Raw genomic sequence first — 27,666 nt, 5'->3', positions numbered from 1 at the left:
GCTTCCCTGGGGATCTGCCTGATGCAAGGCCCAGCTTCTCCACTTAAGAGCACCCAAAAGGCAGACTGGGGACTTTCATTTTCACAGGGAAAGACTAGATCTCAATGTGTCCACCATGAACCTCTCTGATGAATTAAGGAAGTCTTTGACAAATCACTGTCCTCTTAGGAAAGAGTGATACTTCTGATAGAAGTTTCAGAGAAAAGAAGGAAAATAAATATTATATAAAAGTTACTTGTTAAAAGGAGGTTGAGTTGGCAGTCTCCACAGATCAACAGGACACCTTAAACTCACTTCAGTCTTATTATCCTGACCCAAAGTTACATATCAGAATTTAGTTTTTACCGTGACTGTGACTTTAAAAGAAAAAAAAAAAAAATCAACTCCATCACCTTGACCCTAAATTCAGAAACCAGATGGAACATTCTCCTTGTTCTCTTTTCCCCTACTGAGTATTCTGGGAACCCCCCAAACCATAACATACTAAATGGCTGAATGCTGGACTGGCTTTTGAAGCAAAGGAAGGGTGTGGCTCTCAGCTAGTGAGGGGCCCAGGACTGAAAGGGTATGGAAAGAAACAAAACCTGCTTCTCTCTTGGGCACGTATGACACATACACAGGACTGGTCTAACAAGTCCTTCTGATCTCTCAGGCCAGGCCGCCTCCTTCTCCACCCCCATTACCCACGTGCTTCTCCAAGGCTCTCCACTGGGACAGACAACGCTGAATTTTCTCTCAATCCTGAAAGTCTGAGACACATAAGTTCCTTACCTGGATCCCTGATGCAACCCGGCCAAAGGAGCCTCACCTAGCCTTATAAGGAGAAAGCAGAGCTTTAGGGAGAGGCCGATAAGGAAACAAAGAGGGAGGGGCAAAAAGAAGGAGGTGTCAGACTGGAGGAAGGGGAGAGGCCAAATGCCTTTCTCCTTCCTACAGGAGAAGGGAGAAAAAGAGAGGGAGGTCAAGTACACAATGGGAAATGAGAAAAAGTCTAATCAGACTGGGAAGGTATTGTGTAACTCCTGTGTCATAAAACAGAAATCCTAAAATTAAAATTAAATAGGATACCTTCTACCCTTCCCTACTCTAGGCTAGAAAAAAAAAATTCATGGAAAAAAAGCTTAACCTTAGGGTTTTCTAGAGGTCAACCAACTGTTTGAGTTCACATTCCTTTTTTAAAGAGGCAGCTCCTCACCAAACCCCCTTACCTTCTATGGCATTCTCAACATTTCCTTGTTCATCCTTTGGTTTTTTTTTTGTTTTTTTGAGATTATTTATTTATTTGTCAGAGAGAGAGGATGGTGTGGAAGCAGATAGACTTTTGGGTCTTACCTTCACTTTATTTTTTTTTAAAGATTTATTATTTGAGAGAGAGAGAGAGAGAGAGAGAGTGTGTGTGTGTGTGTGTGTGCGCACATGAGCTTGGGGAGGGGCAGAGGGAAAGGGAGAGAACCTCAAGCAGATTTCGTGCGCTGAGCTCGGAGCCTGACACGGCTCGATCCGACTGTCCCTGAGATAATGACCTGAGCTGAAATCAAGAGTGGGGTGCTTAACTGACTGAGCCACCAAGGCGTCCCTGGGTCTTACCTTCACTTTAGTGAGCAAGAACGTACTCGATTCTGAGGAAGAATAGCTTGCAATCTACCTCAGATTTCCCATTTTATAAAGTAATAAGAATTCAGGAGGGAAGGTGCTAGGGGCAAAAGTAATACAACTTTTTACATAATCATCTATCCTTCCTCTGGAGGGCCTGCTCTGGAAATCTGGCTACATGCCACATTCTCAAATCATCCCCACCTCAAAGAAGAAAACCTAATCCCAAATATCCCTACTCTCCTTTTTAATGTGGCATCTCACTAAACCAAAAGCAGAGATCAGAGCTGGGTAGGAAACAGAAGGAACTAGAAGCAGGGAAAATTGTGCTGGCCAGTATCAGAACAGAGGGGAGGGATTGTTCTAGCGGTATGTTAGCAATCTGCCTCTGGGGCAGCTGTCCTCCTGGGCAATCAAAGGCCGGTTTGTGTGTGTGCTCAGGGACTAGCCAGCTTGGCAAGAAGTTGAGGACTCAGCCACCCAATCCACAAAGTTAGAAGAGATGCCTGTTTCACAGCTGGAATGGAGGGCAGGGAAAACACAAAACAAGGGGGGGAAGGAAGGAGGAGGGGCACAGAGAGTGCTACAGGTGCTATTTCAGTCTTGGGGGGAGGGTGGAAATCCCAGGAAACTACCAACCATTCCCTAGTTATGTGCAAACAATGAACTGCCAGTACCTCCCAATACTGAAATCAAAGAATGGGTAGGTTTCTCTAGTTGTGTAGTAGGGTGCCAATTGGAAGGGTAAACCGTAAAATGCTGGGCCCAGCATCGCCTGTTTCTCTCTGTCCCTTTCAGACCCAACAAAATATCTGCAATACAGAGAGTGAATAAACATTATATAAACAAACATCTATCTCTTTCTAGAATTCCTTTCTTAATTAAATCCTAGAGATCTATAAATAACAGTAGCACACATAAAACTCAGTGAAATTCCCCAATGCTAGGAGATGGAGGCCATTTATATAACTCAAGTGCTGAGACGCAAAAGGCCACAGTCAGAATTCACACTCCCTAATCCCTCGGAGTAGCTAGATGCTCAGAGACCCATTAGACACACAAAGGCTGCTCTCTTCTCAGTAGAGCCCTGGAGCAGAGCTGCTCTCCAGGGACAAAGAGATTTCACAGGAGAACCACAAAGACATGGCCCCTCTCCGTTCCCCCACTCCCAGCTTTCTCACTTCCTGTCACAGTAGCACCAGACCACAGTCTCCCAGAAACAAACAAATACAAAGTGCTGGATTCTGGGCTGCAGGCCAACCGCATTCCAGGGCATCCTGTCTACCAATCACCAGTCGGAGCTCCCACTTTGCCCTGCTCAGTTCCTTATCATGTTCGGGAAAACAACCCTCCTCCCTGCCCCAAGCCAACACGACATAGGACAAAGCTAAGGCCTTTGAGAATCCGCAGAAAGATACTGTGTGTGGATCTAAGGGTTTGAAGCGGGTGAGGGGATTTGTAAAATTCCTACTTGGCAAGTTTCTTCACTTGGGAGGCATAGCACTGGGGATTTGAAAGCCGCTGCTGCGCTGATACTCAGTTCTGATACGTGCAATACATCCCAAAGGAAACTTCATGATGGCGATCGGATTGCCACTCTGGCTTCAGTCAACGGAACATTCCCACCTGGAGAACGACTTTAAAATGTCCTCTGTCACCCATTCCCACTGTTTTCAAAGTCTTTCAAACCCTTTTCCCCACAAGCATAAAGTTGATTCTTAGAGGCCCCACAGAGAACAAACAAAGGCAGCAGGCTCCACCCTACCAAGAGGCAGGATAAGCACCAGCAGGTGCTGGGAGCAAAGTTCTCTACCTCCCTAGGGAATGAGGGGAGGACTAGAATTGCACAGTAGTCCTGGAGGCAAAGAGGTCAAGACAGCAACCTCGGCTTTTCCTGCTCACTACTCCCCCTGGAGTGGGTCAGGGGCTGTAGATTTGGACTTCCTTGTGGGGGTGGGGCCTTCCTTTCCAATAAGGGTCCTCAGCTAATTCCAAGAATGGGTAAATGATGCATTCTTCTCTTATCTTGTACAAGCCCATTGGATGTTAGCCCTAAACCCCAGAAGCAAAGATTCAGATAGAAGTCAAGCTAATCTATTAGCCAGAGATTCTTGAAATCCAAAGAAGGAACACCCTTTGCCCACAGGGCTCCATTCCCTTTGCATAAAGCATTACACAGGCTCAGCACAGAGTTCTCCGAACAGGGGACTAGTATGCTATCATTTCTCATCGTTTATTCTCCTTTCCTTTCTCCTAAAAACTCCTTCCCCCTTCTTCTTGGATCTGCTAGAAGTAGTCTGGGCTGAACCCTCATTTAGATAGTATATGATGCAAAAGGAGCCTAAGTCTGAAACAGCACAACTTAGAAGGAATTAACTCATACCTGGATCTGACATAACCAGGTGGAAGGAGGTGGGGCAGGAATATACACAACAGTCAGCCATTCTAGGGCTGGGTAGAAAAATGGGTATTGAGCAACGCTAGGCTTTAGAACAGAACTTCAGTGGCAGAGCCTAGCCACGGCAAACTATCACTGAAGCACACACACAAAAGCTTAAGATCTCTTACCTAGCATTGAATCAGACTAACTCCCTTCTCTCAGAAATAACCTGGCTGACTCAGGTGGGTAAGGGTCTGACTCGTGATTTCAGCTCAGATCATGATCTCAGGGTGGAGACGCGCGTCAGGCTCTGTGCTCAGCACCAGTCGGCTTGAGAGCCTCTCCCTCTGCCTCTCCCCCTGCACGGGGGTTCTCTCTCTCTCTCTCTCGCTCTCGCTCTCCTCTCCTGATAAAACTAAATCTTTAAAAAAAAAAAAAGAATAACTGAAAAAGTAGTTCCAATTGTTAGTATCTTTTTTTTTAGATTTTATTTATTTGCGAGAGCATGAGTGGGCGGGGCAGAGGGAGAGAGAATCTCAGGCTGACTCCGCCCCCAGTGCAGAGCCTGACAGCTGGGCTCGGTCTCCCGACCCTGAGATCATGACCTGAGCGGAAACCGAGAGTGGATCGCCTAGCAGATGGAGCCACCTAGGTGCCCCCAACTGTTACTGTTTTTATCCCATTCTCCCTCATCCTAGCCCAGGCCAAATAAATCAGTCAATTGAGTAGTATCATGTGAGGTAATTACACAAAAGGAGACCAAAACATCTAGGAGGGTTTTCACAGATACTTTAAACAAAGAGGGCTGCAAAAGACTCGCCCCAGAGGGCTGGCCACGCCCGTGTCCAGCTGCGCTCCAAAAGGATGCTTAGCGGGTTCTCTGCCTCGGACTGAGCAGCGGAGGCAGAAAAGGGTGCTGGGCGCCTGGGTGGCTCCGTCGGTTGGGCGACTGCCTCCGGCTCAGGTCGTGATCCCGGAGTCCCGGGATCGAGTCCCGCGTCGAGTCCCGCATCGAGTCCGGCATCGGGCTCCCTGCTCCGCGGAGAGCCTGCTTCTCCCTCTCCCTCTCCCACTCCCCCTGCTTGTGTTCCTGCTCTCACTATCTCTGTCAAACAAAATCTTTAAAAAAAAAAAAAAAAGAGGGCGCCTGGGTGGCTCCGTCGGTTGAGCGACTGCCTTCGGCTCAGGTCGTGATCCCGGAGTCCCGGGATCGAGTCCCGCATCGGGCTCCCTGCTCAGCGGGGGGTCTGCTTCTCCCTCTGACCCTCCCCCCTCTCATGTACTCTCTCTCATTCTCTCTCTCTCAAATAAATAAATAAAATCTTAAAAAAAATAAAAATAAAAATAGGGCGCCTGGGTGGCTCAGTTGGTTAAGCGACTGCCTTCGGCTCAGGTCATGATCCTGGAGTCCCGGGATCGAGTCCCGCATCGGGGTCCCTGCTCGGCGGGGAGCCTGCTTCTCCCTCTGACCCTCCCCCTACAGAGACTACAGAGATGTCTCTCTCATTCTCTCTGTCTCAAATAAATAAATAAAATCTTAAAAAAAAAAAAAGTGGGCGCCTGGCTGGCTCAGTTGGTTAAGTGACTGCCTTCGGCTCAGGTCATGATCCTGGAGTCCCGGGATCGAGTCCCACGTCGGGCTCCCTGCTCAGCAGGGAGTCTGCTTCTCCCTCTGACCCTCCCCCCTCTCATGTGCTCTCTCTCTCTCATTCTCTCTGTCTCAAATAAATAAATAAAATCTTTAAATAAAAAAAGAAAAGAAAAGCGGTGCTGACTCAGAAATACATTCACCCCAGGGTGTGAGGGAAGGAAAGAGAACAGTATAGCCAACCAATTACAATTCAGCATGACTTCACCAAAGGTCCTGGTTCTAATTGTATCTCTGGGTTTGCAGACATATTTAGAAAACTTAACCAAAGGAGTAATGAATGGGTAAGGAGAAAGTCAATGGAGGGGGCCCAAGACTTAACCTGAATACTCAGTGGTTGGAAGAGCATGAATCTGTTTTGCTATCTAACTTCCCACATAACCCTCTTTCCAAATCAAGCCCAAAGCTGAAAGAATTGGGGGGGGGGGGGAGGCAGAGAAAAGAATGTGACTGAAGAAGGTTTAGCTACATTCCAACTAGCCAGCATCCCACATGGTATTAAGAGTGCCTGAGAATCCAACCCCACCACATGGGAGTTGCTGGGGCTCTGCTAACATACATCCAATTCCTCCAATCCTCCACCCCCCCACCCCCCTAAACACTCTGAAAAGAAGCGTAATTGAGATAGCTTGATGAAGGCACCAGCTGTTTCCACCACTCTCCCTCCCCCCAACCCCAGAGACCACAGTTCAAACTCACATCAAACACTTAATACAATTGACTGGCCAGTAGGAAGGAGAAGCCTGGACTAAAATAGCAGGAAGAGTGCCAACTGGCCCCACTTAGAAGGAATGTTTCTTGGCTCAATTTAAAAATAAGAAACCTTTGTCACCCACTCCCTTCTGCCCAATTATGTTCTCTTTTCCGCAACTTACCCCTCAGTGTCAAATGGATTTCAGTTTCTTCCCTACAGCTCCTTGATCTATTTTCAAATGTCAGGGAATACAGGGACGGTATAAGGTTGAATGTAAAGTAACGTCTGGGAGACTGGGAAGCTTCCTGGACTGCAACAGCCAAACACAGCACAGGGCTCTCACACAAGGGCAAGGAGACAAGAGACCACACAGCATCCATCTCCACGTTTCAAATGAGGAAAGAAGGGAACGAACATGATGTTTCCACACTTGAACAATGATGGTAACCTGATTTCCCAAGGCACGGGTAGCCAGTGAAAAGTATTAACATGATCAGCCCCTCCCCCAAACATATTAGAAGTTGGCCAGAGCTAGCCAAGGAGGAAGGGAAGGAAGCCAGCACTTCCTTTTCAGACAGGAAGTAACATTGGCCCTTCCTGTCGAGTTTTAAACAAATTGTCCAGCTGAGTTTCAATGAGAACATCCTCTCCTGAATCTGTTCCACAATTTCAAAATGGAGAGGGGAAGTGGAGATACGGTCTAAAAGTTTCCCTCCCTCACAACAGGCGAGTTCTCCATACCATGCTAAGTACTGGCATAATCTCCAAATCAGGCCGTGACATCTGTAATTCCTGTACAATACAGCATACAGAGGTAGAAAACTTCAAATCAGTCACCTTCTCACCATGTCCACTACCATGAACTATTCTTTTCTACTTCTCATACTAATTTAAATAACCACCCAACTGAGAAATCACACAGATATGTAGCTTCAACTCAAATGTTCAGGTTTTATGGTCCTCAAACCTAAGTGATCAGAATCACCTGGAAAGGTTTTTAAGAAAATACAATCTCTGGGGCACCTGGCTGGCTCCGTCGGAGGAGCATGTGACTCTTGATCTCAGGGTCATGAGTTCAAGTTCCACATTCAGTGCAGAGATTACTTAAATAAACTTTAAAAGAATAAAAAAAATTAGGGGCGCCTGGGTGGCTCAGATGGTTAAGCATCTGCCTTCGGCTCGGGTCATGATCTCAGAGTCCTGGGATCGAGCCCCACGTCTGGCTCCTGGCTCAGCGGGGTGCCGGCTTCTCCCTTTGCCTCTCCCCCTGCTCATGCTCTCTCTCTCTGTATCTCTGTGTCTCGAATGAATAAATAAAATCTTAAAATAGGGCGCCTGGGTGGCTCAGTCGTTAAGCGTCTGCCTTCGGTTCAGGTCATGATCCCAGGATCCTGGGATCGAGTCCCACATCGGGCTCCCTTCTCTGCGGGAAGCCTGCTTCTCCCCCTCCCACTCCCCCTGCTTGTGTTCCTGCCCACGCTATCTCTCCCTCTGTCAAATAAATAAATAAAAAATCTTAAAAAAATAAATAAAATCTTAAAACAAATTTAAAAAATTTAAAAAAAATTAAAAATACAATCTCCCAAATCTACCTCCTCATCCCCCATACCTCAATTTCTAGAGGGAATGCCTGGGAATTCATGCTTTTAAAAAGCTCTCAAAATGGGGCGCCTGGGTGGCTCAGTTGGTTAAGCGACTGCCTTCGGCTCAGGTCATGATCCTGGAGTCCCTGGATCGAGTCCCGCATCGGGCTCCCTGCTTGGCAGGGAGTCTGCTTCTCCCTCTCCCACTCCCCCTTCTTGTACTCTCTCTCTCAAATAAATAAATAAAATCTTAAAAAAAAAAAAAAAGCTCTCAAAATGATTGATAGTCAGCTGTTGGGAACCACTGAACTAGCTTATCCCTGACAACCCTCTGACCACCACACACACTCCTCCAGCAAGAAGGACACTTGTTATTAACGAACTATAGAAATGATCCCTGAAAGTATGTTAAATACTGTATTGGGCCTATTATTGTCCACCAGACAGCTCAGATCATTATTCCAGGCTGGAGTAGAGGCTGTTGGAAAGCATGGGTTTAAATATAAGGATGGCTGGAATGACACAGTCCTAAATCCTATACTCTAGACTCAGAACCTAGAAAAGAATTATCTCATTTTTTGGAATCCTAAGCTGTACACTGGAGAGTACGTCCAGTTGCAGACTGGACAACCCTGATTATTTTTAAACAACTTAGTTCAACTGCCCTCCAAGAAACGAAGAGCTGTGCCAACATTTTGAAAGACTGGTTCCATATCCCATCCCAAAAGAAGTCCAAGGTCCCAAATCTAGAATTCACGACCCTAGATAATTCTAGTCCAGTTGAAAATACTGATTCAAGGGTTACCTCTGACACTTATTCAAGCAAAAGTCACTTTAACTTCTGGTTTGAGTAAGAGCAAGTGAGTAGCAAAATGTTTTTAGAAGAACCATAAAGAGAAATATTTCCACAGGAAACATGTGTCACTGAAGATTTAGGAAAGAAGAATGCCATTGAAAAACATACTTTCAAGACAACTACAAACACGGGGCGCCTGGGTGGCTCAGTTGATTGAGCATCCAACTCTTGGTTTTGGCTCAGCTCATGATTTCAGGGTCATGGGATTGAGCCCTGCATGGAGCTCTGCACTCAGTGGGAAGTCTGCTTGAGATTCTCTCTACCTCCCCCTCTGCCCCTCCCCATTCATGTGTGCACACGCCCTCTCTAAAATAAATAAATATTTTTTAAAAAGACAACTACAAACATCTATAAATGTTGAAGTAATACGCATCAAGCAGTTATTTAAAGCAACTTCAAAATTAGGGGAATCTGGGCGCCTGGGTGGCTCAGCTGGTTAAGCGACTGCCTTCGGCTCAGGTCATGATCCTGGAGTCCCGGGATCAAGTTCCGCATCGGGCTCCCTGCTCAGCAGGGAGTCTGCTTCTCCCTCTGACCCTCCCCCCCCCTCATATGCTCTCTCTCTCTCATTCTCTCTCTCAAATAAATAATAAAATTAAAAAAAAAAAAAAAGAAATTAGGGGAATCTGTGATTGCCTAGAGTATTTCCTATGCAAGATGACACAGTTACTTGACCAAAGGAGAAGGGGATGGTAAGGAAATAAATGTTTCCTGATTGAGGTCATCTCCCAAGGACGATACTAAGTAACAGGAAGACAACTAGATAGGTATAATTAAAGAGAAGGACAGAGGGTAACCAGGTCAAGTGCAGGGCTAACCTCCAAACTTACAGCAAGGGCAACAGAGAGATTCTTTCACTGAATGACAGGACTAGCTAAACCAGATTATCTTGAGAGGGAAAGTAAGAATGGGTGATTCAAGACACAAGTACTCTAGAAATCAAATATCCTTTTACTTTCCCGTATGTGGCTGCCATAGAACATCAATCACTAAATAGTTGGTGCTTACTCCTCAATCCCACCAAAGCCAACCAGCTCAGTATATGCTTTAATAACCCTTAATGCTTAAACATACCTATGGAAAGGGAAACCAGTGCAGAACAGAAATATGAATAGGATGACCTATAATGTGGTCCCTGAAGCCATTAAATAGCAATGATTAGGACTTGGGGAAGCAGGAGCTTTTTGGTCAAATGAACAAAGGGAAAAGCAACAGATAAGTGGGGTAGGCATATTTGGTCATAAACCAAAACAACAAACGTACTCAAAAGGAAACTATACCAGATCTAGGCTGTCAGTTCTCCTGTTCATAGAAAATTGACTATGTAGGTAAGAAGGTAGAGAAATATATTTCTCTAGGGAAGAAGTTTTTTTTTATCCTACTTCCCAACCACATAAGCTTATTTTAAGCTATTATATTCTCCAAGACAAGGGTCATCAACCTATGCAAGATCTGCTACTCTGCAAATTATGTGCTAACTATACTCACATGGAACTTCTGCAACGGGACAAAGATGGAGGCTGGGGGGCGCCTGGGTGGCTCAGTCGTTAAGCGTCTGCCTTCGGCTCAGGTCATGATCCCAGGGTTCTGGGATCAAGCCCTGCATTGGGCTCCCTGCTCGGTGGGAAGCCTGCTTCTCCCTCTCCCACTCCCCCTGCTTGTGCTCCCTCCTTCACTGTGTCTCTGTCAAATAAATAAATAAAATCTTAAAAAAAAAAAAAAAAAGATGGAGGCTGGGTCAGGTATTGCCTCAACTCTTTACAGAGAACACACAAAAAGTCATTACCAGCTGTTGTTGTCTCTGGGGTCTGAAGTGGGAAGGAGATACTTTTTTGCACTGTACAGTGCATGACAAGGTCCTAAATTATCCCCTCTTCCCCCCAACACACATATCCATTGAACCTTTCTGAGTAGGTCTACTTCTCCCCCCATCTCTCTTGCTCACTGGTAACAATGAGCCTCAGGACCTTTGCACTTTCTACTCATATATACCTGACTTCACCCTAATATCTTTTAGGTCTCTCTCAAACATACCTTATTAAGTGAGGCCTTCCCCAACCACTCTCTGTATTTAAAAACTTCACTCCTACCCTTGTACTTCTTATTCACCATTCTACATATTCTGCTTTATTTTTTCTCAGTAATATCACCACACTCTGGCATACTATACATTTACTTATTTATTATCTATCTCTTCCAACTAGAATATAAACTCTGTGAGGTCTATCTGGTGTACTGTTATATTCTAGTGCATAGCATACCACAGGCTCTCAAATTTTTTATTTCTTTTAAAGATTTTATTTATTTGTCAGAGAGAGAGAGCACAAGCAGGGGGAACAGCAGGCAGAGGGCGAAGCAGGCTCCCCGCCAAGGAAGGAGCCCAACACAGGGCTCGATCCCAGGACCCCGGGATCATGACCTGAGCCGAAGGCAGATGCTTAACTGACTGAGCCACCCAGGTATCCCTCAAATTTCTCTTAAATGAATGAAGATGTTTCACTTTTCCAATGAAAAAAAAAGTTAAATTTTAGAAAACTCAACTCTGTTCATTTTTCTTTCTATACTTTTGCACACAAAGTTTTATTCACTACATCTTGTTAGGAGATTTAAAAGATAACTATTGTATTGTTAAAACTAAGTATTTGGAGTAAAGAAATCCTGCCCCTCTCCTGCCAATAAAGTTTCTAGCAATAAAGTTCTATACCAAGAGAGTGACATATACATGTGCAAAACAATTCAGTCTTTAATTTTTTTAAAGATTTTTTAAGTAATCTCCACACCCAACATGGGGCTCAAACCCACAACCCTGAGATCAAGAGTTGTGTGCTCCACCGACTGAGCCAGGCAGGCACTCTTTCAATTAATATGTTGGGCCACATATTGTCTTCTGAGTCTTATGAGTGGTTGCAAAACAGGTATTTTCACATGTATATAAGAGCTCATGTAAGTAGTAAGATAACAGGATGGGACAAAGAAAGAATGCTGTCATGTTTTCTTAAAATAGCCTAAGAAGGCAATTTTTAAAAATAAAAATAAGAAAGAGTAAAAAGATTCTTGCTTACTGTTGGGAGCCCTCTTTCTGAAAGATCTGTGATGATACTTAATTTCAGAAATGCACTTAATGACATCTCTGATTTCCATTTAATGTAACTTTCTTTACTTTTTTCTAATTGTGATCTTTGGCCCATCAGCTGGGGTCTCTTGTAGCCTGACCTGCAGATTTGGCTGACCTTCAGCAGGGTACACATTCAAATGACCAACTCTGCCCTGGTTTACAAAGTAGTCAATGGAGAACAGAACAGCAGAGAGGTTACAGAACTTCCCCCATTCCAACACAGAAACAGTGGAAACAAATCAGACTGTCGCTAATTCCTCCTTTAAAACAGGGTACTCTATTTTAAAAGTGTGCTGAATATACACCAGCTACACTGTTTCAATGAGATTCACTTCACCTGCGAAGAAATGGAAACTGTAAGTGCTTTGATAAAAGTATTGAAAAGTTGACCTAGTTTCTATAAAATGTGTTATGTCCTCAACCATCAGAATATATTTTGGTTTCTTAAAATATAAGCTCCCTAAAACAAAAATCTTTTCACACCACAAAGCAGTCTCTCAATGTGCTACTGCATTCCAACAGAGAAAAACACAGGAAGCACACACTTTTGCTCCACTGTCAAGTGACCCAAAATGAGTAATTAATTAGTAAATGTGGATGAGATCTGAAAATAAAAAAAGATAAAAACTAATCTGAATTACTAGAAGAGATCTTCTTGAATCACAATTTATCTTAATCTAGATCTAACTGAATAAACCAGAAGCAGTACCCTAATACTTGTACCTTTAGCACATAAGTACAATTTATTCTATGATAAGAATCAGAAACTTCTTCCATATTAAGTGTTAGCAAGGCAAAACAATGCCCATGAAGACTACCAACCTCAAGAGAAAAGATAGGGGACACCAGAGATCAGGAAAGCAAACAAAAGGGAGAAAATGTAGAAGAATCAATAGATGGAAACGCGGGTTAAAAAAATGTAAAGAGTTGGGTGGGGAGTTATGATAAGAAGCTATGGAGTGCCAACAGAAATTAGTTTAAATACTATTCAGAACACCGGTTTCATGGGTTAGTTAGTATGACGAGAAGGAAAACCTTCAGCTAGAAGAAACCCAGAAGTTTCCAGGCAAGGCTGCATCTAACACATATACATTTCCCACAGGCCACAGTTTGTCTTTTCCACATACAAGAGCAGACCTCTTTCTTAGAAGCACATTTCTTACAGGTAGCATTGAAACATTGATGAACTCAAAATTTCTACACACCCCAGTTTTACGAAGTCCATAAATAAGGGTTGAAAATAGAGAATGGGGGCGCCTGGGTGGCTCAGTCGTTAAGCATCTGCCTTCAGCTCAGGTCATGATCCCAGAGTCCTGGGATGGAGCCCCACATCGGGCTCCCCCAGCTCAGCAGGAAGCCTGCTTCTCCCTCTCCCACTCCCCCTGCTTGTGTTCCCTCTCTCACTGTGTCTCTCTGTCAAATAAATAAAATCTTAAAAAAAAAAGAGAATGATGTTTCCTGAACATAAAAGAGGGAAGTTTATTTCAAGAAAAGGGATGGTATGAAGGCAGGCTTTTTTCTATGTAGTTTCCTGTACAACCATTCATAGCTGAATATTACCTTACAAAATCCTGGTGGGATAAAGAATCTGGTCCAGGGGCGCCTGGGTGGCTCAGTCGTTGGGCGTCTGCCTTCAGCTTGGGTCATGATCCTGGGGTCCTGGGATCAAGCCCCGTGTCAGGCTCCCTGCAGAGCAGGGAGCCTGTTTCTCCCTCTCCCACTCCCCCTGCTTGTATTCCCTCTCTCGCTATCTCTCTGTCAAATAAATAAATAAAATCTTTACAAAAAAAAAAAAAAAAAAAAAGAGGGGCGCCTGGGTGGCTCAGTCGTTAAGCCTCTGCCTCCAGCTCAGGTCATGATCTCAGGGTCCTGGGATGGAGCCCTGCATTGGGCTCCCTGCTCAGCGGGAGGCCTGCTTCTCCCTCTCCCTTTCCCCTGGCTTGTGTTCCCCCCCTCTCTGTGTCTCTCTGTCAAATAAATAAATAAAATCTTTAAAAAAAATTAAAATTAAAAAAAAAAAAAAGAATCTGGTCCAAAGTCAAGAATAGTAAGCCCAAACAAAGCTTTTCCAGTCCATTCTCTGCAAAATTAAAGAAAGTTTACCCTTGGATGCTAGAGTGCTGTCTCTTGTAGATGGAAAAGATGGGAGAGGGGTACCTGGGTGGCTCAGTCAGGTAAGTGTCTGTTTTCGGCTCAGGTCATGATCTCAGGGTCCTGGATCGAGCCCCACATCAGGCTCCTTGTTCAGCGGGGAGCCTGCTTCTCCCTCTGCCTCTGCTCCTCCTCCCCCTAGTCTGTGTGCGCGTGCACACCAGTGCGCACTCTCTAAAATAAATAAATATTTTAAAGAATGGGAGAAACCTGTATGGCTGCTTTTCCCTAAAGTCTCCAGGTCTCTGAAGAAATTACTGTAAGATATTCAAGCTCTGCAATCTGTTTCTTTTCTCCCAGTAATGCCTCACTTTATTAAAAGCTATCCATCTCTATAGTTTGGACAACCCTGCCCAAATAACTCCCCAGACTTGCCTACTATTACACACTTTTTTTCCCCATTAAAAAAAAGTTAGCTTGGGGCGCCTGGCTGGCTCAGTTTGTACAGCATGCAAGATCTTGGGGCTATAAGTTCAAGTCCCACGTTGGGTATAAACATTACTTAAAAATAAAATCTTAGGGGAACCTGGGTGGCTCAGTCCTTAAACGTCTGCCTTCAGCTCAGGTCATGATCCCAGGGTTCTGGGATCGAGTCCTCCATTGGGCTCCCTGCTCTGAGGGAAGCCTGCTTCTCCCTCTCCCACTCCCCCTGCTTGTATTCCCTCTCTCGCTGTCCCTCTCTCCCTGTCAAATAAATAAATAAATATTTTTAAAAAATAATCATAAAATAAAATCTTAGAGGCACCTGGGTTGTGCATTTAAGCGCCAGACTCTTGGCTTTGGCTCAGGTTGTGATCTCAGGGTCCTGAGATGGAGCCCTACATCGAGCTCCCCACTCAAGGTGGAGTCTGCTTAAGACACCCTCTCCTACTGCCCCTCCCTGCTGCGTGCATGCTCTCTCTCAATAAATGAATCTTTAAAAATAAATAAATAAAATATTAAATTTAAAAAACAGCTTACTCATCCAGGAAGCCCATTTATTCCCTAATACAAACATCTATACCCTAGAATATCAGGTTTTAAGAGACCTTAAAGGGTATTTATTTAGTCCAACAGACAAATGATAATCTGAATTCATTTAAAGCATCCATTCTAATAGCAAAAACTTACAAGGCATTCCCATGAGCACCATTTTTACATTTATTAAATCACTTAAGCATCACAACAATTCTATGAGATGGATAATATTGTCCTCATTTTACCAACAGAGACCAAAGCTTAGGGCGGTTAAACAATTTGCCCAAGGCAAACGCTAGTAGGTGGCAGAGCAAGAGTTGATCCCAGGTAGACTAGCTCAGGGATCCATGCTCTTAAGCACTATGCTACACTGCCCTGCCTCTCCAGATGTGTGGAACTCTTAGACTGGAAATTCTGTTCGGTCAGCATATTGATCAAAAAATACAGAATAACAAAGCATTTGAGGCAAAAGGTTAACCACGGGTGTCTAGATGACTGAAGGATACACAGGAGTTCTTGCGCTATTCTTAGAACTTTCCTCTAAGTTTGAAATTTTTTTCAAGATTAAAAGTTTGAAGTTGCTTTTATCATCATATAATGGGATATCTTTTGTAAAAGTGATGACCAAACTACCTGTTGGCCAGCAAAGAAGGCTTTAAAAGAAAACGATCCTTATAATGTCCCCACGAAATGCCCGATCTAAACTGCCCACATCACTCCAGTCAGACTGAAGGACTCAACTGAAGAAATGGGCCTAAAAATGGGTAACACTGTCCCTGAACCACAACACTAAATGCGGGCTCCATTCTCAATGTTTAATATTTAATAACCAATGACATGTAATCCCAAATACGGGGGGGTGGGTGCATTTACTCCCAAAAATGCATTATACGATATAACCAAATACAAATCTATCCAAACACTTGTTTCCCCCTTGCTAGTTCTAACCAGAATATCAGTTCTTCCCTCCTTCCTCTGTCCCTGCCAGGCTGTATCAATGCTCTCTATTGGAAACCTTGCAGGCAGCTGCATTTAGGCAGAGCGATCCATGTTTCAGCTTTATGATCAAGGCATTTGAATCCTTGTGCAATGGAAGAGAACATGAAATCACATACTGATAACCTACACATCATTCTTTTAGGCAAGTTTCTTGTGACTATCGTTCTAAATTACCCATGAATACCAATTTGGGTTCTTAAATTCATAAACTTCCCAATACACTCTGTGAACAAAATCTCCTGAAGTTTCATGGCAGAAGCACTGATAAAAAAAAATACAATGATATCCGAATATACTTTCTTTAGAACACTGATGTTCAAAACTATCATCCCAAGCTTTTTATGTTTTTATTAACTAGTATATTTAAAACCACTCACTTCCAACATGTCTGAAAGCAGTATGTCCCTGCTGCTGCCTTAGTAAAGTTCCAGGTAAGCAGTGCCTCTCCCCTAGACAATGGCTGTATTTAAGGTTTCAGTGGTTGAAGTTAACAGCTGCCTAGATTATAAAATATTAGGACCCTTACTTTTTATCCTATTCTTTGGACAGCTTTCACAGAAAAGAAACAGAATTTTGTTTTTAATTAAAATTTTAAATCTTCAATTATCTCCAGAAACCCTAAAAATGGAGGTAGGAAATGTGTAAAAGGTCGAAACTACAAACTACAGCAGAAGTATCTAAATCACAAAGTGATTTCATTAATCTCAGTTGTATTGCTTCCTATCTCAACTTTCTTTTAGCCTTCCCCACAAAAGTCCCTCAGTGATTCCTATATCAAGTGCCTTATTTAACCAAGGCTTACTGACACCTCGGTATATACCAGACACTGAGATAGGTGCTAAGAGGACACAGAAGTAACACAGCATCTACACTCAAGCAGCTCACAGTCTAGAGGGAAAGACAAAAATAAGTAGACAATTTTAACACAGTGTGATGAACATTTTTGAGCTACTGTTACAAGCCTCTCCCTGCAAGTTGGCAAGATCATTCCAAACCACATCCCTGAAAATTGTCTGGAAGAAGAAATTTCACCGATAATCAAAGTTGGAGGCATTTCCGGTAAGTTTAAGAAATCAGGACAGCAACGATGAGCATATGGGAAGATCCCTGTTTTAAAGACTGAGATAATACCCATTCTAACATATTCAGCTCCCTATGGGATTTATGGAAAATGGGTTTTTACATATATTATCCCAACATGCAGGGGGTTGGAAATCTAAGTGGGGGCTGGCCCTCTGCAAAATTAAACACTTCTGCCTCTATCAAGGGCTCATTTTAGTTCTGGTTCTTGTTTCTGTTCTCTCTAGAAAATAAGTAGTACATTAGTGGCTAAGTCCATGGACTTTGTAGTTAGTCAGACAAGGATTTAATCCTGGCCTTGGCCACTTACAGGCAGTGAGATTTGCAGCAAACCTCAGCTTCTCTGAGGCTCACATTCCTTAAAAAACAGTTGTGGGAAATTAAGTAAATAGTTTATGCAAAATGCTTAGCACGCAGTAAAAAACAACAAGGGGGCGGGGAGAGAGGGCTGGAAATAACAGGGGACCATCAGGTTCTAAAACAGAAAACAATAAATTATACAGAGCTAATCATTTTGTTATTCCAACTGTATAGTGATCTATGCTTAATTTATTTGCATCCATCCTGTCTCACCCATCCCTAGAGAGCAACTACCTCATAAACCTAAGGCTGAATTGCAATTACTCGGAGTTTTTTTTTTTAACATCTCCAACAGTCCCAATTTTTATACTCAGAGAACATATCCTTGCCTCTGTGACTCTCAATAATTTGGAACCCTAAGATAGGCACTAGAACTCTAACCACTCAAAAGAGACACCCACCTGGAATACACAGACCGTACCTTAGTCATATAACAAAGAAACCAACAGTATATAGGAGTCAAACAAAAAAAATAAAATAAAAATCTGCACAACTCATACTTACTTGTCATTTTTTACCCAAAAACCAAAATGAGGAGCAAAACAAAAAATAAAAGATTTACTTATTTGCACCCCTTATATTTCCTGAAAGAACTAGTAGAGGTGAGGTAAAAGACAAATCTTCCATCTTATCAACCAAAAGGCTCTATAGTACACACCAGTCAAAACAAAGCCTCAGTTGTGGAAATAGTCCTGTACGCTAGTTACTAGGATGCTCACTGCAGCTACACAAAGCCCAGTATTTAAAGCTGGAACCAAATCACCACCACTCAGTCATCCAGAACCTATTTTCAAACTGCCTTTGTACTCCTCCTTCAGATTCCCTTATCCCTCCCCCTAAAGGTTGAGTGGAAAACCGACACTCTGGCAGCAACATGACCAACCCTCCGAAGATCCACCAAGAAACCTTCCCTAGGCTGGAGTCAAGGCAGAGAAATGTTTGAAAGAAAATTTGGAAAATATTAAATGAGAACTACAGCCCAACAGACTGTACACATTGTCTTTTTCCTTTCTTTTTAACTGCACTTGCTATAATTATGGGATCCAGACATCAAGATTTTACTGTAGCCCTCGAATAGATTATATTAAAAGAAGGAACAAAGTTGTTTCCTCTGAAGCCACAACCTCACAAGGATGAAATCACCTTTCAAGAAATACTCTTATTCTGGAAAAGAAATTTAAGGAAGTGTTGTGGTCTCAAAAGAACGGGGGGAGGGCACAAAAACCAGAGGATTACTAAAGATACATACCAGTTTAAAGCTAAAGAGCAGCTTATCTATTAAGGCCCATCTTGTTACAATCAGGGCAGTACCTATTCCAGCTATAATTTTCAGACCAATTTGCATTTTCAAAGACAGAAAGAAGGGAACACTCAGTTTTCAGCTACTGATGAGTTGGCTATATAATTATCTACAAACAGTATTTTTGCAAGAATGTATCTACAAAAACAAAAAACAAATCTTAAGATTAAATATATAAAAGCAGTCATGGGCCTTCAGCCCTTACAGATTTCTGATTTCACAGCAAATTAACCAAACCAAAAAACTCACCTCCAAAAAACAACTTTCAGTTGGCTTAAAAATAAGAATTCCTGTTGTGCTTTCTTAAATGCATTCTAAACACTAAAGTTTGCACTGAGTGTTTTCTCTTAACCTCATCTTATTTAATCCATGGCTCTTTCAGAGAGCACAATGCTGAAAATATTTCCAGGTGTGCTGCCACTTTATTCAGGTGAACTGAAAAGGCACGATTAGAATTTCCTTATCCCTTGAAACACAGAAACCAAACGTTATGCTACTTGCAAACTGCACCTACGACACCTCCACAAATCTCTGCCATCAAAGGTAGTCTTAGGAAGAAAAGGAATGGCAGTTTAACAGGGATCCATTTGTTTTCTTTTATAAAGCAAAGCAGGGAGGCTACTCTAGCAGGAGAATGAGGCTCCCACCCACCGCACCTGGAAAAGTAAAAGAGGGATCCACCCAGGAACAGCAGGGCTGAAACTGATCTGGGCTGTTCGAACTCTCTGGGGGGAAAAAAAAACACCACCATTTAAAGCTGCAAAGCCCCCTACAACTTTCCACTTCCACGAATCTAATGATAACAGGAAAAGAAGTTTTGAAACATACGAAGAACCATCTTATAACTAGCTTCTGACCAGGACAAATTCCTTTCCCAACCCACACACAACATGCTGAAAAACCGAACTTTTGGTTTGGGCTCTGAAAATAGAAGTTTGTTAGCTTAAACCAGAAAAATATAAAATCAGAGAACACACCAAAATGTAAATTTACATGTAAATGTAAATTTGCTCTCACCCCTCTGAATCTATTCTTCTCTATATTAGACAGACCTAGAAGTTTGTTTCTGGGTTTTGAATATTTTACTTTTTAATATAATACCCAAATTCCCCAAAGTAAGTAGAAAGAAAAACTAATAATTGCTTAAAAGTCACCCGTCAGCGGAGCAGATTCTCTCCTTTTTAACTTCCCTCTGGTTACCGTAAGACAAAAATTCGACTTGGCTTCTCCTCCTTTACCCGTCTGTACACACATTTTTTAAAAAGGCACACACCTCAAATGTTGACTTCTAAAAACCAGTCCTTTAAGAAAGAAACCCAAGGCTTCGTCAATGTGCTGAGAAAGACAAATCCAGCAAGGTACTTGATTTTTCGCCACCTCTTCCTCCTTTCAGGATCTTTCCTGCTCTTCTCTCTCTCTCCCTCTCTCTCAGTCTCTCTCTTTTTTTTTTTTTCCTCTCAGATCCAACACCTAAAATGGAAGTTGCACCCAGCCAAAGGCTAGGGAGCCTGGGTGGTGACAAACTGATCTGGCAGCCCTACCCCCTCGCTTTCCTAAGTGATGTCAGCCCCTGAGAACTTCCAATAGGAACCAGGCATAAATCAGGGAGCTGATTTTATCCAATAGGAAACTTCATTATAGGAAATTAAAAAAATAAAAAAGGAGAGAGGGAGGAGGAGAGAAAGAGACAGAGGGAAGTTTTATATATATATTTATATTTAAAGTGGAGACTACACAATCTCTGAGGAATTGCTGCAGAGCTCCGGGGGGGGGGGGGGGGGGGGGGGCGAAGGAAAAAGGGCTTTTTAGGATGGCACGCCTAAGCTTCAGTTCTCTTTGATGGTGGGGTTCTTGCTCTCTTTCCCTTCCTTTCCGGGTAGGGAAATAGAAGAGCTGATTTTATTTGCCTGCTATTTGGTTTGTTGCTTTCAACCCCAAGGCATTTTCCCAAAAGAAGACAGAAAGGGAAGGAGAGAAAAATCCTAGAAATAGGACTATTATGTATTGATCGGGATGGTAGGGAATATCTGAGGTAAACTCTCAATTTCATTGTCTTCATTTAACTGCATTAGAGCTAATGAGAAAAAATAAATGCCTGGACTTGTTAAGTTTTTAGTGCCTATACTTTCAACTAGAAAGAGGCTGAATCCACTGGGCTGTTGAGGAAAATCACTGTCTTCCCATTTGTCTTCAAATCAAAATAATGTGGGTTTGAGGGGGAGAATAAATGGAATTCAATAAGCAAGAAATTTATTTTGAGGGGATAACAGCATATGTAAGAAAAAACACGTCTCCTGTTAAGAAAATTCAATTTCTTTGTGCACTTCAAGCTCAAGATGCTCTAGTTCGTACATTCTCTTTTTACATTTAACCCAAGTAAAGGATTATACGAGTATTCTTTTCTTAAGAATTATCCTTAATATGTTCTTACACTGTTATGCCACAAAGGACAGAGACTGGATTTTTTTTTTCTTAACAGGCTTGACAAAGACTAGTATTTTCTGGTCACTTGGTGGTTACTAAACAAAGATGATAATGATGAATCCAAAATTTCCTTTTACTTTCTTACTGAAAAATCTAAATTCTATCCTGTAGGCTGTTGCCAAATGGATCTTCATAAAGTTTTCATAATCTAAAATAATGGTTAAGAGCATAGGTTCTGCACTCAGACTGCCTGGCTGCAAACCTTCCTCCTCTGCAAGAACAATTAAGTAAATGTATTACTATGCGACCTTGGACAAATTAGATAACCTCTCTGAGCCTCTGTTTCCTTAACTGTAAAATGGGGATAATAACTGTATCTCTCACAGGACTGCTGTGAGAATTAAAATACACAAAGTTCTTAAAACGTACAGCATTTGGTTATAAACTCACTAAGAATGAGTTATTATTACCAGTACCAACCCTGCCCCCAAACCTTCAGTGGCTCACCAATGCCCCATAAGAGCAAACAATAACGGAGCATCTATCATGTGAAAGGCACTTTGCACTCACTGTCTCTAACTTCTAAAACAACACCATGGAGATAGTACTACCACCATTTCACAAATGAGGAAATCAAGGTTCAACAAGGTGAGGAAACTTGCCTGAGATCATCTGGCTAAGAAGTGAACCCCTCATCCATCTGACTCCAAAGCCTGTGTTCTTTCCATCACTTTACACTGTGGTCAGGGTAAAGGCCAAGTTCCTCGTCTGCTTTCAAGTGTATTCATTCAATACACTAAAGTCACATTTATTAACCATAATCTGACCTTTCCTTAGCTATCTAAACTGGAATTCCACTTCTCCTCAGTATGTGCCCTTCTAATTAAGCTGATCCAGTCATTATGCACCCCATCATATTCTGTCTACAGTCTCACAGACCCTTATATTTGACCTCAAGTGGCCAAGAAAAGGCCTTCTCTCAAACAGGCATCCCAGCACTTGTTTGGTGGGCTTTAAACAAACCAGACTGGGAAATGAATACATTTAACAGAGAAATGAACAACCTTTAACTCTCATTATCTAGGAATCTTCTACTATCTTATCACATCTTTCTTTTTAAGATTTTATTTATTTGAGAGAGAGAGAGAGAGAGCGCACATGCACGCACATTCATGTGTGGGGTAAGGAGCAGAGGGAGAGGGTAAATCAGACTCCCTGCTGGGCAGGGAGCCCGACTCGGGCTCAATCCCAGGACCCTGAGATCATGACCTGAGCTGAAGGCAGACACTTAACCGACTGAGCCACCCAGGCATCCCTCTTATCACATCTTCTACCTCTACTTAACATCTAGTATTCCTGATCCTCCATAGCAAGTTCAAAAGCCAAAGATGATTGCCAAAGGAAAACAACCAGCACAAGAAATGTTTTTTTGGGGGGGGGGAAGAAACATTTGTTGATTCATTGATTCCTAGATCAGAGCCATATTCTAGATTATTCTATGATCTTCTAGAGATAGATTGATCTTGTTTCCTTCACATCACTACTAAAAACTTTCAAGTATTTTGCCTTCCTTTTGTGTTTGCTTTCCCGTCTCCCTCACCAGAAGATAAGCTCTATGAAGACATGAATGGTGTCTTTCTAGTTCATGGTGTATCCCCAGAGCTCAGCCTAATGTCTCATATTTAGCAACAGATGGATGAGTAAATGAAGTCTCTTGGCTTACCAGTTATGTAATCCTGGGTAAGTCATTTTATATTAATGAATTTGTAGATAACATTCGAAATAAAGTTATATACAAATCAAGAAAGATAACTCAGGGGGCGCCTGGCTGGCTCAGTTGGTAATGCATGCGACTCTTAATCTCGGGGTTGTGAGTTCAAGCCCCACATTGGGTGTACAGCCTATTTAAAAAAAAAAAAAGATAACTTGGTGGTGGAAAACTTGTTAAATCTATCTGAAACAGCTGTCTTCAAATAAAGCATCACAAGGATTAATACTCAGTGGGAAAAACTGTTTTTTACACCTGAGTGGACTCAGGTGACCCAAAGTAAAAAGACGAGTTCCACTTGGGTTATTTTGAGCACCTACTATGAGCCAGGTACTCTTCAGATAATGAGTAGACAAGTTCCCTGCTCTCAGAAAGCTTACATTCTAGTGGAGGGAGAGAGAAGATCAATAAATGTCAGATGGAACACTAAGCAGAAATTTAAAACAGACTGATGAGAATGACTTGTGACTTGTGCTACACTGGATGTCAAGGACAAACTCTCCAGAAAGTTTCGCATTTAAGTTGAAATCTGAATAGGAAGAAGCAGCCAACCATGAGAACTTACGAGCAATGGTAACTACTAATTCCAAAGTCCCCAAGTGAGGCTGAAACCTGCTGGATCCAGCAGAGTGTCGAAATGAGGAGGGAGTGATAGAAATATGAAGGATTCTACAGGTCAGAGAAAGTTTTGATTAATTTATTCTCAGATAGAGGGAAGCCTGTGAGCGTTTTCAACAGCAGAATAACATGATCTAACTCAGATTTTGAAAAGATCTGCCTGCTTATGTGACAAATGGAGTAAAGAGGGGCAAGGGTGAAAGCAAGGAAATTAGTTTGAAGGTCAAGCTGCAGTAATAGGGAGTTGACCACAATGGTAGCAGTAAAAATGGAGAGAAGTCAATGGGTTGAGGATATGTTCAGAGATACGTGGTTGTTTTTTATTTCGGGGTTTTTTTTCTTTCCTTTGTTTTCTTTCTTTCATTTTGCTTTGTTTTTAACACATGGAATATTACATTCAGTGTTCGGTTTTACAACTCTCCAAGTGTAATGTACCCCCCCACCCCACCACAGCCATCACCACTTAACACACAAAGAAAAACAAGATTCCATAAAATGGTAAAAGATCAGGGAAGAGCTGGGAAATAATTTTGTATTCAAAATAGAAATATTAAAAATAAATAAAATAAATAATTGTTTTAATATTAAAATTATTATGTAGGGCTGAGTGCTGTGCTCTCTACTTCTAAAATAGCTAAAACCATAAATGCCAAGGAGAAGAAATGAAAAAAAAAAAAATCAACTCCAAAAAGCACTGGCTATCCATACAAAGGAAGACAAAATATTTTCACTCATTTCTACCCTCTGGTGGCTACACATTAGCATCGAATGTTTGTCACTTTTAAAGCCCTGGGTAGGATGGCCGTTTATCATTCCCTTTAGAAACTCCACCATCACAAGATTTATCTAAATGGTGTTGGATTAAAAAAAAAGAAAAAAAGAAAGAAACCGAGATGTGAGTCCTATTTCCTGAAAATTAATCTAATCATAGTAACAGTGAATTCATGAGGGGATATAATATTTCTCTTTTTCTTACAAGTCCACAGAGTCACTTCTACTGGTATTTCACCTGCCCACTCAAGTCTTGATTCCACAGTAAGATGCCATAAACAAACACTGTTCTGCCTTGTCTTTTTTTTTTTTCTTTCTTTCTTACTTGCTTGTGTGTATCCTCTTTCTGCTAAGTTTTATGTCCCTTCGCGAGTTGCTTCCTCTTCAAAACATAACTGCAGCCGAAAATGGGTTCTGTTCCTTGACCTTTTTTCCACCTTGAGAGCAGGCCCCAAACTAGGAAAATATTACCTGACTTGGAAATGCACCCCACGCCCCTATATTTCACTCAACCTTCCCAAATCCTTTAAAAATAGTTAATTACAGTATAATCGACATACTCCTCAAATCCTTTTTGAAAAGGTGTTAGATATCAACGAAGACGTATTTGAGCGCACCGTACTACTCACCTCTCGACACTCTCGTCTGTTCCTTGGCAGGTTCCCCTTCTGTCAGGCGTCTTCAAGTTCGGCCTCCAGATGGCCTCAGGGGAAGTTGCTCCGTTTTAATTCACCACACTCCGTCACCAATGGCTTCGGATTCGGCCATCTTCGTCCAGAGCTGGACGTCGCGGGGCATCCGGCTGAAACGAGGCCCCAGATACGCGCACACACACACACACACACGTACACACACACACACGTAAGAACCGCGGCCATCTTCGTCCAGAGCTGGACGTCGCGGGGCATCTGACCGAAACCAGGCCCCAGATCCTCAAACACACACGCGCGCACGCGCGCGCGTAAGAACCGCTGTCCATATTTATAACGTGCGTTGGCATTCTCTCTAAACGTTTAATCGTGAAATCATTTAACTTTTCTATGTCACCCCTGAAAACAGCTGTTTCCAGTCAGGTACGCTAAATAAATCACCTCTGGAAGGACACCGGAGGCCACTCCACGCGGGAAGTTCTGCAACCCCCTTGGTCGCACCAGTTCTCCGAGATTTAGGGTGGAGTGGAATCTGTGAAAAGCCTGAATTCAGACGCTAGCCTAAAGACCTCGTTCCCGAGCATCCCTGGACTAAGGATCTAACCAGAGCAGACAGACCTGGTCAAGGTGCGAGGAGAGCCATCCACGGGCTTTTTCCTCCCGGAAGCCTGGGGCGCTCTCACAGGGCCAGGGCCATTTATCGACAGCCTCTTCAACGGGAAGACAGAGGCGTCCTGCAACCGCCTCGGAGCCTGCCCTACTGGGGCATCCTGACTCTCTTGTCACTGTGATTTCGTCCAGAGCCGAGGAAAAAGACGGCCTCCGTCAGGCTCCCCCCCGAGCAGGCTCTCCTGCCCACCTCTCGCAGCCCGACCATCTTGGCTTAGCCCTCAAGTCCCTCGAGACTTAGCCTCCCGCCCAAAGTGCTCCTGTCCCTGTGATTGGCCGTCCGAGGAGCCTTCGGCCAATGGGGATGACGTATTCAGGCAGACGTCAGGACGAGGGCTGGGGGAGGAGGAAGGACGTCGGGCCCGGCGACGCGCCGTGCGCGAGGACGGTGGCGCGAGGTGTGTGGCGTGCGCCGCGTGGCCTCAGGCGCTCGCTGTCACCACGTCCCGATGCAGGAGCGTGGCGGGGCCCGCGGGGGTAAGAGGGCAACAGGGGGTGGCTGCAAAGCCCGTGCGGCCGGGCGCGGTGCTGACGGTGAGCCCTGAATTCGGGCCTCCAGGAACCCCACGCTCCATTCCCAGAAACCTTCGCGCCGAGAGGTCTCTCTTCAAAGGAGTTGGGCCGGGGCGCCCAGAGCGTGCGGGACGCCCAGCATTGCAGGGCCTTCCCTGACGCCCAGCTTTCTCCGCCAACCCCGATTCCTCGGTTCTGGACGGGGAGAGGAACCCTCAGGCCATTGGCCCACCTGAGCTGCTTTGCTAAACCTTCCCGCACGAGGCTGGACTTTGGGAGGAAGCAAGGCAGGCTGGACAGAGGACCCAAGCACAAAGAGGTCGGCAAGCGCAACTCCGACTGCAGAGCTATCCCAGGTTGGGTCTGGGGGCAGGGCCGGGTGCTGGTGGGTTGGGAAGCTTCCCTAGAGCCTCTGGTTGGGACCTTGCAAGAGCAGCCATCCTCCGCCCCCATCTCTCTGGCTGAAAGTGGAATTGAGCCTACCCCTTCTTAGTTAACCTTTCCACTTTTTTCTTTCCTGATAGTTTGACGGGAACTGTTCAGATCCTCAGTGCCGCCTGACAAAAAACTGCATGCCAGGAAAGGAACACCAGCTGTGCAGTGAGTGTGGGGGTTTCAGTGCAAAAAGCTGGAAATGGAGTAAGCCTGAATTCAGAATATCCAGCTTGTATCAGGAAGGGTAGAATGCTTAATTATCCCTGCTCCGTTGTTAGCCAGGCGATTAAGCCCACTGACAAACCTAAAGTGGCCAGATTCTTTGCCAATTTCCAGGCCGCATTAGGCTCGAGAACATCCGAAGCAAGGGTGGCAGCGTCCTTATTTCTGTGAGAGATTTTCCCACCAAGTCCAGCACCTGCTTTTCTTTACTGTGCACCCTCTGCTGGTTAGTGTGATAGAGTGAGCTCAGAGAAAAGATGTGTACAACTTCCTAGAGAATTTTCCATTCAGTGTTGTTTCTTTGAAAGTGTTAAATTGAGGATTATACCTATGGAACTCAGAAGTGTGTTGCTCAGGAAGAATATGAGTTGTCAGCACTTGTAGGCACTGAGTCTGGCAATGTGAATGAAGAAGGTTTAAGGATAACAACCAGAGCTACCATTTTAGAAGTGATAGTTATGTGTCAGGCACTCACAGTGCTAAGCAATTTTACCTGCATTGACTCATTTAATCTTTAAAACAGCCCTACCAGGTAAGTACTGTTATCATTACCATTTCGTAGATGAGAAAAGTGAGACTCAGAAAAGTTAGGTCATTTGCCTGAGATTATACAGCTAAGCTAATAAATAATAGAACTGAGATTCAAATCTACAGTTGCTTCTAAGCTCCCACATGTAACCACTGTGATATTTCTTGAGAGACTTGGCACAATTTCTGGGCTTATGATAACTCAGCTCGTGGCTATTATCTCCCACTTTCAAGATTTTTCCTACCATTTCAAAGACAAAAAACAAATTAGGTACAGCCATTCTTCTGAAATATACTTTCTTGTCCACAGGAATCTGATCTGTGAAAACCTAGGAGGTTTGTTGAGACCAAC

At 43.4% G+C, this 27,666-nt stretch overlaps 1 protein-coding gene across 6 annotated transcripts in view; it reads right to left on the bottom strand.

The window, feature by feature from the left end:
* The window catches only part of CTNND1 (catenin delta 1), a 49,338-nt gene extending 29,155 nt beyond the window's left edge, over nt 1-20,183 (bottom strand). For 3 of the 6 annotated variants that reach the window (XM_035012903.1, XM_035012905.1, XM_035012904.1), the window contains exon 1: nt 19,990-20,182. The gene's annotated coding sequence lies outside the window, so the exon portion shown is untranslated. Of the gene's footprint in view, nt 1-19,989 lie in introns of all 6 variants that reach the window. The other 3 variants (XM_035012909.1, XM_035012907.1, XM_035012908.1) reach the window with 3 other exon arrangements.
* Nucleotides 20,184-27,666: the final 7,483 nt, after the last annotated feature.

This window comes from Mirounga leonina, unplaced genomic scaffold (genome assembly GCF_011800145.1).
Source record: "Mirounga leonina isolate KUSES-001 unplaced genomic scaffold, KU_Mleo_1.0 Mir_166, whole genome shotgun sequence".
NCBI lineage: Eukaryota > Metazoa > Chordata > Mammalia > Carnivora > Phocidae > Mirounga > Mirounga leonina.
The sequence above is the reverse complement of the archived record's forward strand: the minus strand, read 5'-3'. Positions and strand labels throughout refer to the sequence as shown.